Raw genomic sequence first — 17,699 nt, forward strand, 5'->3', positions numbered from 1 at the left:
CCTTCTTTGGGGCTTCAAGTAGGAGGAGCAGGAGGAACGCTGTGACCCCTGGCTTCATGGCACGGTGTCTGCCTCTGAAGTCACCTCCACATCATCCTGCTGTGACTGAGAGGAGTTGTGAGCCATCCAATCCACAATCTCATCCTCTTTCTCCTCAACTATAATGTTGCACCTTTCCGAAGCCAGCAGGGACAACTGTGGCCAACTACAATTACTACTACATCTGGCCGGATAGTTAGTTGGTGCTGCGACTACCCACATTCTAGCAATGGGTCTTTCTTTTGGAACCCTTTCCATAGCCCTGATAATTTTGGGCCTCTCAGATAATGTTGTTCACTACCCTGTGTAATGGTGTAATCACGTATATATGCTGCTTTAAATATAATCAACAAACTCCCCCCCCAAAAAAAAAAAAAGATCGAAAACATGTAAAGACTGAAATAAAGGGAAACTGATTTAGGCCTAAATTCGTTAGCACTTACAGATACTTTTGTGTGCTGGCCTATGTATTGGTGTTGTTCACCTATACTCTGGTTTAACTAAATTGAACAAGTTCCAAAAATAAAAACGGATTAATAAAGGCCAGGCCAGATGCTCAATTTCATGTTAACACTCACAGATTGCTGCACTACCCTGTGTTTCACTGTCGTAATCACACATATATACTGGTTTAATTAAATTGAACAATCCCCAAAAAAACTTAAAGGGGTATTCCCATCTGAGACAATGGGGGCATATGACACCATTGTCTGATAACTGCGGATCACACAGCTGGGACCCTCACCTATATTGAGAACGGAACAGGGAAAATGGTGGCTTTAGGACCCTGGGTTTCCCCGTGTCCAGCCACCACCAAGCACTCTCCCCATTGAAGTGAATGGTGCCGACAGAATTTTCGGCAGCCCCATAGAAATGAATGGAGGGCAGCCGCGCCTGTGCGGTGCATCCGCCGGGAATTTACCATCTGCATATCAGACAATGGGGGCACATCCTAGCAATATGCTCCTATTGTCTGAGTTGGAAATACCCCTTTAAATACCAAAACTGTGTGGAATCCTAATTCACAGAAACCGACAATTGAGGCTAGACGTTCAATTTCATGTTAACACTCACAGGTCGATTGCTGCACTACCCTTGGACCGGGGCGGGTCCTTTCTCTGTCAGCCACTTCCCCTCCCAATACTTAAAAAAATTGTACAACATTCACAATAATAAAATCCACATTGTGCCCCCTTAAAGTGCATATCCCTTCATTGTGCCTCTTTCATAGTAGAAATGTCCTATCTGTGCCCCCTTTACAGTAGTAAAGCACTTTGTGGCCCCTTCACAGTAGTAATGCCCATTGTGCCTCCATCACAGTAGAAATGCCCATTGTGCCCCATTCACAGTTGTAATGCCAACTCTGTGTCCTCACAATAGTTATGCTCCTCACAGTAGTTATGCCCTCTCTTATGAACTCTGGTCCCCATTAACAGTAGTAATGCCCATTGTGCCCCCTTTGTAGTAGTAATAACCTCTGTGACCCCTTTCTAGTAGTAATGCCAACTGTGCCCCCATTGTAGTAGTAATTCCCTCTGTGCCAGCTTTGTAGTACTAATGCCTCTGTGCCCCCTTTATGGTAGTAATCCCCACTGTGCCCCCTTTGTAGTAGTAATGCCATCTCCTCTGTGCCCTCTTTGTAGTAGTAATGCCCTCTGTGCCCCCTTTGTAGTAGTAATGCCCTCTCCGTGCCCCCTTTGTAGAAGTAATGCCCATTGCCTTCTCTGTTCCCCCTCCATAGTAGTAATGCCCTCTCTGTGCCCCCTTTGTAGTAGTAATGCCCTCTCCTCTGTGCCCCCTTTGCAGTAGTAATACCCTCTGTGTTAAAAAACAACAACAAAAAAGCACAGTACCTACTCACCATGTCCCGTTCCTGAAGCTCAAATCCAGCTCTCCCCTGCAGACACAGATCACTCTTCAGCACTGTGTGGAAGGAGCTTAGGCAGATTCCTGGGCTGCAGGCTTCTTCCACACAGGCCGGCAGCGCGATCTGTGCCTGCAGGGGCTGAATGGTGGAGCAGGGAGAAGTCTTCCTGCTTCATTATTCATTGCGGGAGAGACAGCGCGCAGGGAGCTGAGTGACAGGACCACAGCTCCCGGTGCTTCAGCAATGAGCATCTGTATTGATGTAAGCACGCATTGCTTCTGGCACCCACCTGACAGCAGGCACCCGGGGTGGACAGCCCCCCGCCCCAACCTTAGTATGCCACTGGATCAGGGCTTCCCCCAACTTCCTCTTAGGTTCATATGAGAACCTTTCTTCCTCACTAGTGCTTTTTTTATCACTGACATGTGCACTAAAATGGCGCTAAGTGCTGTTTTAGTGGATTAATCTGAAATGAACCTGAAAAGACTCGGGTTCGTCTGTCGTTTGAAAAATAACAAAGTTCGGACCGAATCCAGTTCGGTCCGAATCCAGTTTTGTCCGAACTGGCTGCTCATCAGGGAGGTCCCCCCCCCCCCAACATAGGTACAGGTCCAAGAAGTAAGACCCACATTAATCACGTATTCAAAATCCTGTGGAAATGCCATACATGTTCATGTTGAGAATACTCCACTAATGAAAGGTGTCACCACGTTCATCTGTTGTGAAACAAGAAAAAACATTCATTCAGCTGCATTTTAGGAAGGTAGTGAGAATATTAGTCAGTCTGCATCGCCCAAGATGTCTTATTTTGGAGTTGTGTTTTATTCATTATTTATCTTAGATTTCCCATACGGAGGAAGAATGTCTGAAATTCCACCTTCATCAGTACTTTCAAGTAGGACTTATTCAACCTGGATATGTCACAGTGTACGATTATTACACTCCAGGTAAGATCCTCATCACAATAGCATTTTTAACTACAAAAAAATTTAAAAAAATTTAACTTTTTGTTTTCATTTTTGTTAAATGTTTTATTTCATGGTGTTTTTTTTATGTATGGATTTGTACAAATTTCTTCTTTCTTATGTTTCCTCTTGGATCCTGGGATGAATGGTGCTACAGATGACTTGCTTTGCAAAGAAAATAACTTTTGCATTACTTTGTGTTTCGAGTAATGCGTAGGTTCTTTTTACACCATGTTTCTTGGGATAATACCAAAAGGAAGGATGAGAAAGGGCACGTGTAGTTACTTTAAGGGCTCATGCACACGACCGTATGTATTTTACGGTCTGCAAAAAATGGATCCGTAAAAAATACGGATTACGTCTTTGTGCATTCTGTATATTTTCAAAACGGAATGGCTGGCCCCTAATAAACCAGTCCTACCCTTGTTCGTAATGCGGACAATAATAGGACATGTTCTATTGTTTTGCGAAACGGACATACGGAAACGGAGAGCACATGAAGTTACTTCCATTTTTTTTTTGCGGACCCATTGAAATTTATGGTTTCATATACGGTCCACAAAAAAACTGGAAAAGACACAGAAAGAAAATATGTTCATGTGCATGAGCCCTAATGTTTAGCTGACAGGTAAAGCTTTCCAGTTTTCACCTGAAACCAATGTCTGCCATTTTAAAGGGGTTCACGGTTTCTCAGAGATAGGGAACTTATGTTTAAATGGTCAAAAGTATTTCTAACAAGCAATTAGACATCACATATTTTCTCCATTAGAACTCCCTCTCCGGTGGACTTGGAACAACCATTTATTGCATGGTTAGCAAGTAATTTGAATGGTCATTGTATAATGTTTCATTTTCCCTGCTTTGAAATATGTAGCTGGTCTTACCCTCCTGGACCAGAAGTGATCAGCTGAAATTGTGTGCTGGCTATGGAAAGAAAACCCCATTAACTTTGTCCTCATTTTCATAAGATCTGCCATTCGACTTTACAAGAAATTTTCTTGATTCAATATTTTTAGACTTTCTAATATGATTTTTCTCTACAACAGAAAACTACTGCACTAAACCCTACCACGTGGGTGAAGGCAACAAATCTCTGAGCAAAATCTGTAAAGGAGATGTTTGTCGCTGTGCAGAAGGTAACAGGACAAAATAATAATCTGGTACCTTCTAGACTGGAGCTTTTTGTTGAGACCTTGGTTGATATGGACTTTACCTCTTAAAGGGAACCTGTTATGTGGATATTTGATTATAATCTAACTAATTATATACAATCATTAACTACTAAAAAGTGCCTTAGATGTATTCACTTACTGGTGTGACAGATAGTTACCCTTATAATATACACACAAAGATGCCACATGCCGCATGCTAATGAGCTTATTTGAGTCCAGCGTGATGTCATTGAGTCCAGCGTATATTTCATTCAGAGCTATAGCCACTCCCCTGCCCACCTGCTGCTGATTCATATGGAAAATAACTGTCATTCAGCAGCAGGTAGACGGGGAGAGTCAGGAGCTCATGAATATTCAGGACTCATCATTATGAGCTGGAGCTTTTTAATACAAGATGTTGGCAGATTGACTGGGTCAATTAAAGAAAGTGACCCAGCATTATTTATGTTGCCCTTAGTTAGGACACCATAAAACTGGGGACAGGTTCCCTTTAAGTGCTTGTTAGTTCTGTTTCTGTATAAAGAATTTTGTTTAGAATTTCAAATTTATTTTTCATTCATTTTTCAGAGAACTGCTTTATGCAGCAGCAGCAGCTAGATAACGTGAAGGCTGTTGATCGATTAATTAAAGCTTGTGAACCTGATGTGGATTATGGTGAGATCACTACAATATGATTTTCATATACTTACATATTTATAGTCAGACACAGACTTTCTTCTATATTTACGAATGAATTTTTTAGATTTTTTATATACATGTCCTTAAAATTTATTACAAAAAATATGTCAGTGTTTCCAGTAATATCGTCTGTGATAAGGCATTTTTATGATGCAATATAGTGTAGTGTAGTGAAAACTCTGTCTAGTCTGATCATGCAGTTATATTCCTTTCCATCTAAAGGTTTAAATACTTTTTCTGGGGCTAACTTATGGATGGTGTATCCATAGCACCTATCCTTAGGTACTGCAGCTCAGCTTCCATTCACTTGACTAGGGCTCAAGAATGGCCCCTACACACAGTATAAAGCAATGGTTGTGGATTAGCTGCCAGTGGATTATTGGGGATGATGGGTGTTGGACCCTCACCAATCTCATATTGATGACCTATCCTATGGACAGGTCATCAACATGTTGGTCCCAGAAAACTCATTTATCTTGAAGCTCCCAGGCCTCAGTGCAATATCTATAGTAAGACTAACCCAACCTAGTATGTGCCATTTGTACTACTGAAATCTTCTTACGTGGCAAGGAGCATTTAACAACCCTCAGGCACCAAGGCCCTGGTTTGACTGCTATCCTCACACTATAACTTCACCCCTGCTTAACCACACTCCTGCTTAATGTGGTTAATTGCATGATCTGACTACACATGGGACATGTAGTCTGTAACCATAGAGATATAATAGGTCTGCATAGGAGCTGTATAAACTATAAGGTAGAATTTGAATTAATACTATTTACAAAGGTTTTAGTTTAGATGCAATTAACTAGTTGGTTGCAAAGTTCAAACTAGCCATTAAGCATGCCTCTTATGGTTAAATGTGTTTCATTTTCCAGTCTTTAAGGCAACACTAATGGACATTGAGAGGAGTGAGAACTATGACTCCTATGTCATGTCAATTACTACAGTCATGAAAGAGGGTAAGTTACACATTGCGCATTTCATTCATGTATTGCAATATTTGAGTTCCCAGACCATGGCAATGTGGCATATGATCTCATCGGTGGAGGCCTAAATTTTTTTCTCATCCTTCTCCATCTCCTACTTGGATTGTAAAAATATGGCTTTGAGAAAAGGGTTGAGCCTTATTGTATTCTGTTTTGACTTTTGGGGCACTGTAATAAAAAAACAAGCAATATGAAATCCACAGAATGATACCCACTCTCTCTCATCACATAAAATTTGGGTTTGGTAGAATCAGAACTTTTTAAAAAATCATTTTAGAATGATGGGTAGTTTCCATCTCTTGTACAAGCAGAAACTGACTGCATTTTTGTCAGCAATATTACTGTTATACTCCTATGCTGTCTATTTGAGACCAACTTGCTTACTGTACAGACAAACTTTTAGATGCTACTACAGTATATTCCAATTTTTCATTTCCAGGAACGGATGTGGATGTTACTAATGAGAAACGCAATTTTATCAGCCATGCCAAATGTAAAAAAGGCTTAAACTTGGAGAAAGGCCTAGACTATGTGATCTGGGGTGCAGGCAAAGATCTGTGGCATACTGCGAATGGGTAAGTGATAGTAAAAACTTAAGAATTAAAGGGGGTTTCTGGGACCTAGCATGTTTCCATACCCACAAAGTTAGTCATATACTTACCATCCTAAAATTGTATGGACCGGCTTCTTGAGACCCTGGCCACATGATACTCCTGTTCTGAAATTCCAGCTTCTAACAACATCAAGTCCTTTATCAGTTTTCCTGCCTGGACTATGGAAGAGATGTCACTTCTGCTGTGGATGAGATCAGGACTATTCCTCTCATTGGTGCATGCGTAAGCTTTTTAAGCCACCTCGTCTGTGCGTTGCAAGGGAGAGGAATAATTATGTCTTTGTCCGCAGCAGAAGCAATGTTCCATCCATAGTCCAAGTGGGAAACTGGTAAAGAACATGACTTTGCAGAAGATGGATTTTCAGAACAGAAGCATCATGTGACCAGTTTCCTGAGCGTTTGATCCACAAAACTTCGGGACAGTAAATATAGCACTGACTTTCTTGTACAGGAGAGTTATGTGTAAGTAAAGTGGGAAAACCATTTTGAGAAGATGAAAAGTTGGATTAATGAGGGCAAAGATGTTCAGAGACAGAGATCATAGGGTCCCATAACAAAACTCAGACAAGTTAGGGTTGCCTGTGTACTATCAGTAAAAAAAAGTTACGATCATCGGTAAGCATACAAGCCAAACAAAAAAATATTCCTGTCCAAGGTCAAAACATGCCTGAAGAGGTGAAATGAGTATTCCACTCTTGTAAATAATGGCATGTTACTAGGAAATGCCATGACTTTATGATCAGTAGAGGTCTGACCTCTTGGATCACCACCGATCTTGAGAATTAAATGGCCACATGGTAAGTATACATTCAAGTAAATGTGGCCAGCTGCTGTTTCATGCACAGATGGGTGGTTCGGGAGCACTGCTGTGCTGGATAAACTTTGAAACGCTTTTTTTTTTTGGGTCATTGCATTGGACTAGAATAGATCAAGTTGTGTAGTAGTGTACATAGTAGAATATAAGGATAAAAGATCCTAGTACCCTTAACTAGATGTTCTGGACTTGTCCCACACTGATAATTTTGTTACCCCTACAGATATACCTACATGATAACCAAGGACACGTGGATTGAGATGTGGCCAAGTAACCGTGATTGCCAGAAGCCTGAGTTTGCTAAACGCTGCAATGAATTTTTCTTGTTTGTTGATGAGCTGGATTCCAACAGATGCATCCTTTGAATTATTTTGGATTCCTCGACCCTCATCCCCATCTTCAGATTCTCACTGAACATTCCAATTTTTATATTCTTGTTATAAATGCTAAAATTAAATAAATACATCAATAAAGGTTACTCCTGCTGAATGGTTTCACATCACTTATTATATTATTCATGAACTGCATTCCTCATTACATCTTCTAAATTTTGGAAAAAGGGACCACCATTGACAATCATCCGATGTGTAATAAATATGGATCAATGCTTTATAGTATAAATGATTAATCCAAAAGTATCTAAAGAGAGTTTCTTATTTACAAGATCATCTATCAATTAACAGAATGGAGAACGACTACAAAGACCATCTATCCGTGAAGGACTCACATCCATACATAACACAGACAAAAGATGATGTGTAATGCTTTGTTTCCCCTGTGGTGGTGCTGCAGGGTATTTTAACCCTTGTTGTCATTGAGTTCTACAATTTACAAATCTTCACTTGGAATCCCAGCAATACTGTAGGACATTCTACATCTTAAACTATTGTGAAGTTCTAAGTAGTGTTGAGTGAATAGAAGCATTTAAAGTAGAATTTGATCCAAAGTTTTGGAAAAATTCGATTCATATTGAACCTGAATTTCCTCGTGCTTTGTGGTAATGAATCATTTTTTATTTTCCTAAAACTAACACTACTGGATATTTTTGCCTTACAGTTACAGTACAGTGTGTCCAACAGACAGGTGCCAGGCCCTTAGAAGGGAATGGGCTGTGGCCAAAATGTTTCTGGAGCTGGCAGAAGTAGCATCAATAGAGAGGAAGGGCGGAGGTGGGGGGGTGGTAGCAGCAGTCTCAGTGACAGGCCAAAGCTGCCAGTGTCATCCAGCAGTAGTGTTTTGACCAGCAACCTAGCTGTCCTTGAATGGTTGACTTAGTCTTCAACATCATCTCACATGACATGAGATACTCCCTGCCAGGAGTCAGTGGGTTCTTTTGACACCAGGCTTAGTTGGCATGGCCCAGGAACAAGCTCTGTGCACCCACCTGTCCTGAACATGCCTCTTTCATTTTCTGTTCCCTCAGCTGGAGTAGTATTGTATGCCGTCGGCTCAACTTTACTTTTCAGCGAGGACAAGCTTATAGAGGACAGTCAGCAGCTACTGTCCAGCCAAGATATTGGAAGAGAGATCCGCTGATTCCTCAGGTAGGCGGGCAAGTGGCCGCGATGAGAGTCGCATGGGAGCTTGTGTTGCGAGCGGTCAGGCAAGCTGGCCTGAGACTGGTGAGGGTGACATCAGTGATGTGCTGACAGTAGTGGATGATGATGTACAGTAGTCATTTCACTACCATAAATGAAATTCATAACATATGTGATGCTGAAGGGAAGATATTCATGAAGCTTTATTTTCAGGTAATTTTACCTTTCTGATGTCTGTATAAAGCCCTTAGCAACCTTATTTCTCTGTGCCTCTATTTTAGCATCTTCCTAAGATGGCCTCTGCTGCACTTCCTGTGATGATGTTTGCCATGTCATTGATGCCATCCTGTATTTCCCTCACTTCCCATAATCCCTTGCTCTCCTTACATGAACTAGCAGGACCAATCAGAACGCAGATAACCTCCCCCACTACCCCAGAGCAGTGTGTATCCTCTCAAATACAGCTAACCAGAGACAGGCAAGACCAATCAGAATGCAGATAACCTCCCCCACTACCCCAGAGCAATGTGTATCCTCTCACTTACAGCTAACCAGAGACAGACAAGCCCTGTATTACATAAAATCAGTAAGCATTTGTTTTAGCCTCTTAACAGTCACCTTAAAATTGAGAAAACCCTCCCAAAAATGGCACTTTTTTATTGTAGATTTTTAATGTGTGTTTGCAGTAAATCTTGTTGGCGCACAACTCAGGGGATACTATTGCATTTAAAACCCCTTAGTGACCCCTGTGTACGGCGCAACTGGACGTGACTTAACGCCCAGCTCCGTACATGTACATGCACCCGCCCGATCCGCGGCAGTGGTCCGGCAGTCACTGATAACTGGACCCCTGATAGCCATTAACCCTTGGATGGCCGCGGTCAGCGCTGACCGTGGCACGTGAGGGCTTCAGACATGTGCTGCTGTGACGGGGACACGATGGCAGGGAAGGCAGCCCGATGCCTTCCTTAGGCATCGTGGCTGCCTTCCGGGAGAGCCTGTGACATCCAGCCCCTTGGATCTCACAGGCAAGCAGGTAAAAAAAAAAGTTAAAAATAAAAAAAGCATCCTTTTCCCAAAATAAAGTAAACATTTTTTTTAAAAAATAGTGAAAAAATGAAAAGCAGACATATTAGTTATCGCCGCGTCCATATCGACCGACTCTATAAAAATATCACCTAAGCCCTCAGATGAACACCGTCCAAAAAGTAAAATAAAAACTGGGTTAAAAAAACATTTTTTTGTCACCTTACAGTGCAACACCAAGTGATCAAAAAGGCGTATGCCCCCCAAAATAGTACCAATCCCGCAAAAAATGAGCCCCTACCTAAGACAATCGCCCAAAAAAATAAAAAAAACTATGGCTCTTAGACTATGGAGACACTAAAACATGATTTTTTTTGTTTCAAAAATGCTTTCATGTGTTTTATGTGCTTTTGTGTTAAATGTAAAAAAATTTAAAAAAGTAGACATATTATGTATCGCCGCATCCATAACAACCTGCTCTATAAAAATACCACATGACCTAACCCCTCAGGTGAACATCGTAAAAAAATAAATAAGTAAAAACGGTGTCAAAAAAGCTATTTTTGTCACCTTACATCACAAAAAGTGTAATAGCAAGCAATCAAAAAGTCATATGCACCCAAAAATAGTGCCAATCAAACCGCCATCTCATCCCACAAAAAATGAGACTCTACCTAAGACAATCGCCCAAAAAATAAAAAAAACTATGGCTCTCAGAATATGGAGACACTAAAACATGATTTTTTTTAATTTCATAAATGCTGTTGTATAAAACTTAAAGAAAAAAGTATACATATTAGGTATCACCACGTCCGTAAGAACCTGTTGTATAAAAATATCACATGAACTAACCCATCATGTGAACACCATAAAAAAAAGTGTGTCAAAAAAAGCATTTTTTGTCACCACAAAAATTGTAATACCAAGCAATCAAAAAGTCATATGCACCCTAAAATAGAACCAATTAAACCATCATCTCATACTGAAAAAAATTAGCCCCTATATAAGACCAAAAAATAAAAAAAAATATGGCTTTCAGAATATGGAGACACTAAAAAATAATAAAATAAAAAAATGCTTTATTATGTAAAACTGAAACAAACAACCCAAAAAAGTTGTCATATTTGGTATTTTCGCATCTGTAACAACCTGCTCTGTAAAAATACCACATGATCTAACTTGTCAGATGAACATTGTAAATAACAAAAAATAAAAACGGTGCCAAAACAGCTTATTTTTGTTGCCTTGCCTCACAAAAATTGTAATATAGAGCAACCAAAAATCATATGTACCCTAAAATAGTACTAACAAAACTGCATCCTTATCCCGTAGTTTCCAAAACAGGGTCTTTTTTTGGAGTTTCTACTCTAGGGGTGCATCAGGGGGTCTTCAAATGTGACATGGCACCTTTAAATTATCCCAGTGAAATCTGCCTTCCAAAAACCATATGGCGTTCCTTTTCTTTTGCGCCCTGTCGTGTGCCCGTACAGCAGTTTACGACCACATATGGCGTGTTCTGTAAACTACATAATCAGGGCAATAAATATTGAGTTTTGTTTGGCTGTTAACCCTTGCTTTGTTACTGTAAAAAGTGGATTAAAATGGAAAATCTGCCAAAAAAGTGAAATTCTGAAATTTCATCTCCATTTTACATTAATTCTTGTGGAACACCTAAAGGGTTAGCAAAGTTATTAAAATCAGTTTTAAATACCTTGAGGGGTGTAGTTTCAAAAATGGGGTCACTTTTTTAGAGTTTCTACTCTAGGGGTGCATCAGGGGGTCTTCAAATGTGACATGGCAGCTTTAAATTATCCCAGTGAAATCTGCCTTCCAAAAACCATATGGCGTTCCTTTCCTTCTGCACCCTGCCGTTTTCCCATACAACAGTTTACGACCACATATGGGGTGTTTCTGTAAACTACAGAATCAGGGCAATAATTTTTGAGTTTTGTTTGGCTGTTAACCCTTGCTTTGTTAGCGGGAAAAAAATTATTAAAATGGAAAATCTGCCAAAAAAGTGAAATTCTGAAATTTCATCTCCGTTTTCCATTAATTCTTGTGGAACACCTAAAGGGTTAACAACCTTTGTAAAATCAGTTTTGAATACCTTGATGGGTGTAGTTTCTAAAATGGGGTAATTGTTGGTGGTTTCTATTATGTAAGCCTCACAAAGTGACTTCATACCTGAACTGGTCCTTAAAAAGTGGGTTTTGGAAATTTTCAGAAAAATTTCAAGATTTGCTTCTAAACTTCTAAGCCTTTTAACGTCCCCAAAAAATAAAATGGCATTCACAAAATGATCCAAACATGAAGTAGACATATGGGGAATGTAAAGTAATAACTATTTTTGGAGGTATTACTATCTATTATAAAAGTAGAGAAATTGAAATTTGCTAATTTTTCTAAATTTCTGGTAACATAGTAACATAGTATATAAGGCCGATAAAAGACATTTGTCCATCCAGTTCGGCCTGTTATCTTGCAAATTGATCCAGAGGAAGGCAAAAAAAAAACTCTGAGGTAGAAGCCAATTTTCCCCACTTAAGGGGGAAAATATTCCTTCCCGACTCCAATCAGGCATTTAGAATAACAACCTGGATCAACGACCCCTCTCTAGTAGCTATATCCTGTAATATTATTACGCTCCAGAAATTCATCCAAGCCCCTCTTGAATTCCTTTATTGTACTCACCATCACCACCTCCTCAGGCAGAGAGTTCCATAGTCTCACTGCTCTTACCGTAAAGAATCCTTTTCTATGTTTGTGTACAAACCTTCTTTCCTCCAGACGCAGAGGATGTCCCCTCGTCACAGTCACAGTCCTGGGGATAAATAGATGATGGGAGAAATCTCTGTACTGTCCTCTGATATATTTATACATTGTAATTAGATCTCCCCTCAGTCGTCTTTTTTCTAAAGTGAATAACCCTAATGTTGATAATATTTCAGGGTATTGTAGCCCCATTCCAGTTAGTACATTAGTTGCCCTCCTCTGAACCCTCTCTAGCTCTGCTATAACTGCTCTGCTCACTGGAGCCCAGAACTGTACACAGTACTCCATGTGTGGTCTGACTAGTGAATTGTAAAGTGGTAGGACTATGTTCTCATCATGGGCATCTATTTGATGCAACCCATTATCTTATTGGCCTTGGCAGCAGCTGCCTGACACTGGTTTTTACTGCTTAGTTTGCTGTTTATTAAAATTCCTGTCAGTGTTACCAAGTGTTTTACCATTTAGTATGTACGGGTGACTTGCATTATTCCTTCCCATGTGCATAACTTTACATTTGTCAGTGTTACCTCCTCATAGAAACTGATTAAATTAGTTTGACATGACCGATCCCTCATGAATAGGGTTGAGCGAACCCGAACTGTAAAGTTCGGGTTTGTACAGAACTTTAGGATTTTTGGACCCCGGACCCGAACCTGAACATTTCCGTAAAAGTTCGGGTTCGGCGCTTTCTTGGCGCTTTTTGAAAGGCTGCAGAGCAGCCAATCAACAAGAGGTTAACTGTCTGACCTTAGAAGCCATCACAGCCATGCCTACTAATGGCATAACTGTGATTGGCCAGAGCAGCATGTGACCCAGGCTCTATATAAGCTTGAGTCACGTAGCGCTGCACTCTGCTGTTACTAGTGTAGGGAGAGGATGCTGCTGGACTTGTGATTTCAGGGAGAGAATAGGAGAGAATCTAACTCAGCGATCTACAGACAAAGAGTTGTGTGGGTGCAGGACACAATCGCTTTACCCTGCCCTGAGCTCATTGACCAAAAAAATTATAACTTTTATAATTCTGTTAGTTAGGTGGGTGGCGTGTCGGCGGCGGCCATTTTATGCAAGCTCAGTGCACCAGCACTGCATCTAAGCTTTTGGGACATTGCAAATCACAATTTTTTTGGGCAAACTACAACATCTTGATTAGTCAGTGTGCAGTTTAAGGTAGAAATACACCCATCATTTTCTGGGGTTTTAGAAACACACTTTTTTGCCAAAAAACAGTATTTTCCTGATCTGCAAGTGTTAAATTCAAGTTTAATATATACCGCTTTCATATTCTGTTACCAAAAAAACACTTTTTTGTCAATCTACAACATCTTGATTAGTCAGTGTGCAATTTAAGCTAGAAATACACCCATCATTTTCTGGGGTTTTAAAAACACACTATTTTTTTCCAAAAACAGTATTTATCAGATCTCCAAGTGTTAAATTCAAGTTTAATATATACAGCTTTCATATTCTGTTACCAAAAAAACACTTTTTTGGCAATCTACAACATCTTGATTAGTCAGTGTGCAATTTAAACCCCTCGGCCCCCCTAGATTAAACCCCCTTAATGACGAGACCACTTTTTACAATTCTGCACTACGCTATTTTCACGGTTTATTGCTCGGTCATACAACTTACCACCCAAATGAATTTTACCTCCTTTTCTTCTCACTAATAGAGCTTTCATTTGGTGGTATTTCATTGCTGCTGACATTTTTACTTTTTTTGATATTAATCATTTTTCAAATAAAACTACATTTCTATATAAATTTTATTGTTCTACATGTCTTTGATTAAAAAAAAAGCAATAGGTGTATATTTATTGGTTTGGGTAAAAGTTATAGCGTTTACAAACTATGGTGCAAAAAAATTAATTTACACACTTTGACTTTCTGAGCACCTGTCATGTTTCCTGAGGTTCTACAATGCCCAGACAGTAGAAACACCCCACAAATGACCCCATTTCGGAAAGTAGACACCCTAAGGTATTCGCTGATGGGCATAGTGAGTTCATGGAAGTTTTTATTTTTTGTCCCAAGTTAGCGGAAATAGATTTTTTTAGTTTTTTTTTACAAAGTCTCCTATTCCACTAACTTGAGACAAAAAATTAAATTTTACATGAACTCACCATACCCCTCACGGAATACCTTGGGGTGTCTTCTTTCTAAAATGGGGTTACTTGTGGGGTATTTATACTGCCCTTGCCTTTTAGGGGCCCTAAAGAGTGAGAAGTAGTTTGGAATCCAAATGCGTAAAAATGCCCTGTGAAATCCTAAAAGTACTCATTGGAATTTGGGCCCCTTTGCGCACCTAGGCTGCAAAAAAGTGTCACACATGTGGTATCGCCGTACTCAGAAGAAGAATTTTAACATATTTTTACAGGGGTGTATTTTTACATATATCCATACTGTGTGTGAAAAATATCTCTGTAAATGACAACTTTTTACATTTTTTTTATACAAAGTTGTCAATTTACAGAGATATTTCTCTCACCCACCATGGGTATATGTAAAAATACACCCCAAAACACATTGCCCTACTTCTCCTGAGTACGGCGATACCAAATGTGTGACACTTTTTTGCAGCCAAGATGCGCAAAGGGGCCCAAATTCCAATGAGTACCTTTAGGATTTCACAGGGCATTTTTACGCATTTGGATTCAAAAATACTTCTCACCCTTTAAGGCCCCTAAAATGCCAGGGCAGTATAAATACCCCACAAGCGACCCCATTTTAGAAAGAAGACACCCCAAGGTATTCCGTGAGGGGTATGGTGAGTTCATGTAAAATTACATTTTTTGTCCCAAGTTAGTGGAATAGGAGACTTTGTAAAAAAAAACTAAGAAAATCTATTTCCGCTAACTTGTGCCAAAAAAAAAAATCTTCTATGAACTCGCCATGCCCCTCACGGAATACCTTGGGGTGTCTTCTTTCTAAAATGGGATCACTTGTGGGGTATTTATACTGCCCTGGAATTTTAGGGGCCCTAAAGCTTGAGAAGTAGTTTGGAATTCAAATGCGTTAAAATGCCCTGTGAAATCCTAAAGGTACTCATTGGAATTTGGGCCCCTTTGCGCATCTCGGCTGCAAAAAAGTGTCACTCATGTGGTATCGCCGTACTCAGGAGAAGTAGGGCAATGTGTTTTGGGGTGTATTTTTACATATACCCATACTGTGTGTGAGAAATATCTCTGTAAATGACAACTTTTTACATTTTTTTATACAAAGTTGTCAATTTACAGGGATATTTCTCTCACCCAGCATGGGTATATGTAAAAATACACCCCAAACCACATTGTCCTACTTCTCCTGAGTACGGCGATACCACATGTGTGACACTTTTTTGCAGCCTAGGTGCGCAAAGGGCCCAAATTCAAATGAGTACCTTTTAGATGGGCATTTTTAGGCATTTGGATTCCAGACTTCTTCTCACGCTTTAGGGCCCCTAAAATGCCAGGGCAGTATAAATACCCCACATGTGACCCCATTTTTGGAAAGAAGACAATCTTTCATGGACTCAATATGCCCCTCAGCGAATACCTTGGGGTGTCTTCTTTCCAAAATGGTGTTATTTGTGGGGTGTTTGTACTGCCCTGGCATTTGAGGGTCTCCGCAATCATTACATGTATGCCCAGCATTAGGAGTTTCTGCTATTCTCCTTATATTGAGCATACGGGTAATGAGATTTATTTTTTTTCGTTCAGCCTGTGGGCTGAAAGAAAAAATGAACGGCACAGATTTCTTCATTTGCATCGATCAATGTGGATGAAAAAATCTCTGCCAAAAAATGTGCAAAAAAAAAAAGAGGGGAAAGGTGTCTGCCAGGACATAGGAGCTCCGCCCAACATCCAAACCCACTTAGCCCGTATGCCCTGGCAAACCCGATTTCTCCATTCACATCAATCGATGTGGATGAATAAATCATTGCCGGAATTTTTATTTATTTATTTTTATATACAAAGTGTTTGCCAAAGCATATGAACACCGCCCCTCAGCTCATAAGCCTCGGCAAAAGTATCTTTTTTACTGCAGAGGAGAAATCTCGTCTTGCAGCGCCGCATACACCGACTTTTGTGTAATCTGACAGCAGCGCAATGCTTCTGTCAGAATGCACTTCAGTGCTGCAGCTGGTTGATAGCTTGGTCCACCTAGAAACATAGAAACATAGAATGTGTCGGCAGATAAGAACCATTTGGCCTTATCTTATATGAAGGATGGCCTTATGCCTATCCCATGCATGCTTAAACCCCTTCACTGTATTTGCAGCTACCACTACTGCAGGAAGGCTATTCCATGCATCCACTACTCTCTTAGTAAAGTAATACTTCCTTATATTACTTTTAAACCTTTGCCCCTCTAATTTAAAACTGTGTCCTCTTGTGGTAGTTTTTCTTCTTTTAAATATGCTCTCCTCCTTTACCGAGTTGATTCCCTTTATGTATTTAAAAGTTTCTATCATATCCCCTCTGTCTCTTCTTTCTTCCAAGCTATACATATTAAGGTCCTTTAACCTTTCCCGGTAAGTTTTATCCTGCAATCCATGTACTAGTTTAGTAGCTCTTCTCTGAACTCTCTCTAGAGTATCTATATCCTTCTGGAGATATGGCCTCCAGTACTGCGCACAATACTCCAAGTGAGGTCTCACCAGTGTTCTGTACAGCGGCATAAGCACTTCACTCTTTCTACTGCTTATACCTCTCCCTATACATCCAAGCATTCTGCTGGCATTTCGTGCTGCTCTATTACATTGTCTTCCCACCTTTAAGTCTTCTGAAATAATTACTCCTAAATCCCTTTCCTCAGATACTGAGGTCAGGACTGTGTCAAATATTCTATATTCTGCCCTTGGGTTTTTACGCCCCAGGTGCATTATCTTGCACTTATCCACATTAAATTTCAGTTTCCAGAGTTCTGACCATTCTTCTAGTTTTCCTAAATCCTTTTCCATTTGGCGTTTCCCTCCAGGAACATCAACCCTGTTACATATCTTTGTGTCATCAGCAAAAAGACAAACCTTACCAGCGAGGCCTTTTGCAATATCACTTATGAAGATATTAAACAAAATCGGTCCCAGTACAGATCCCTGTGGAACCCCACTGGTAACATGATCTTGTTTTGAATGTTCTCCATTGACTACAACCCTCTGTTGTCTGTCACTCAGCCACTGCCTAATCCACTCAACAATATGGGAGTCCATGCTCAATGACTGCAGTTTATTGATAAGTCTTCTATG

General features: G+C 40.2%; 1 protein-coding gene across 3 annotated transcripts in view; it reads left to right on the forward strand.

Annotated features, from left to right (window-relative positions):
- LOC120986497 (A.superbus venom factor 1-like) overlaps positions 1-17,699 on the forward strand; it is a 694,107-nt gene that overhangs the window by 250,701 nt on the left and 425,707 nt on the right. The gene's annotated exons all lie outside the window — the stretch shown is intronic.

This window comes from Bufo bufo, chromosome 1 (genome assembly GCF_905171765.1).
Source record: "Bufo bufo chromosome 1, aBufBuf1.1, whole genome shotgun sequence".
Taxonomy (NCBI): Eukaryota; Metazoa; Chordata; class Amphibia; order Anura; family Bufonidae; genus Bufo; species Bufo bufo.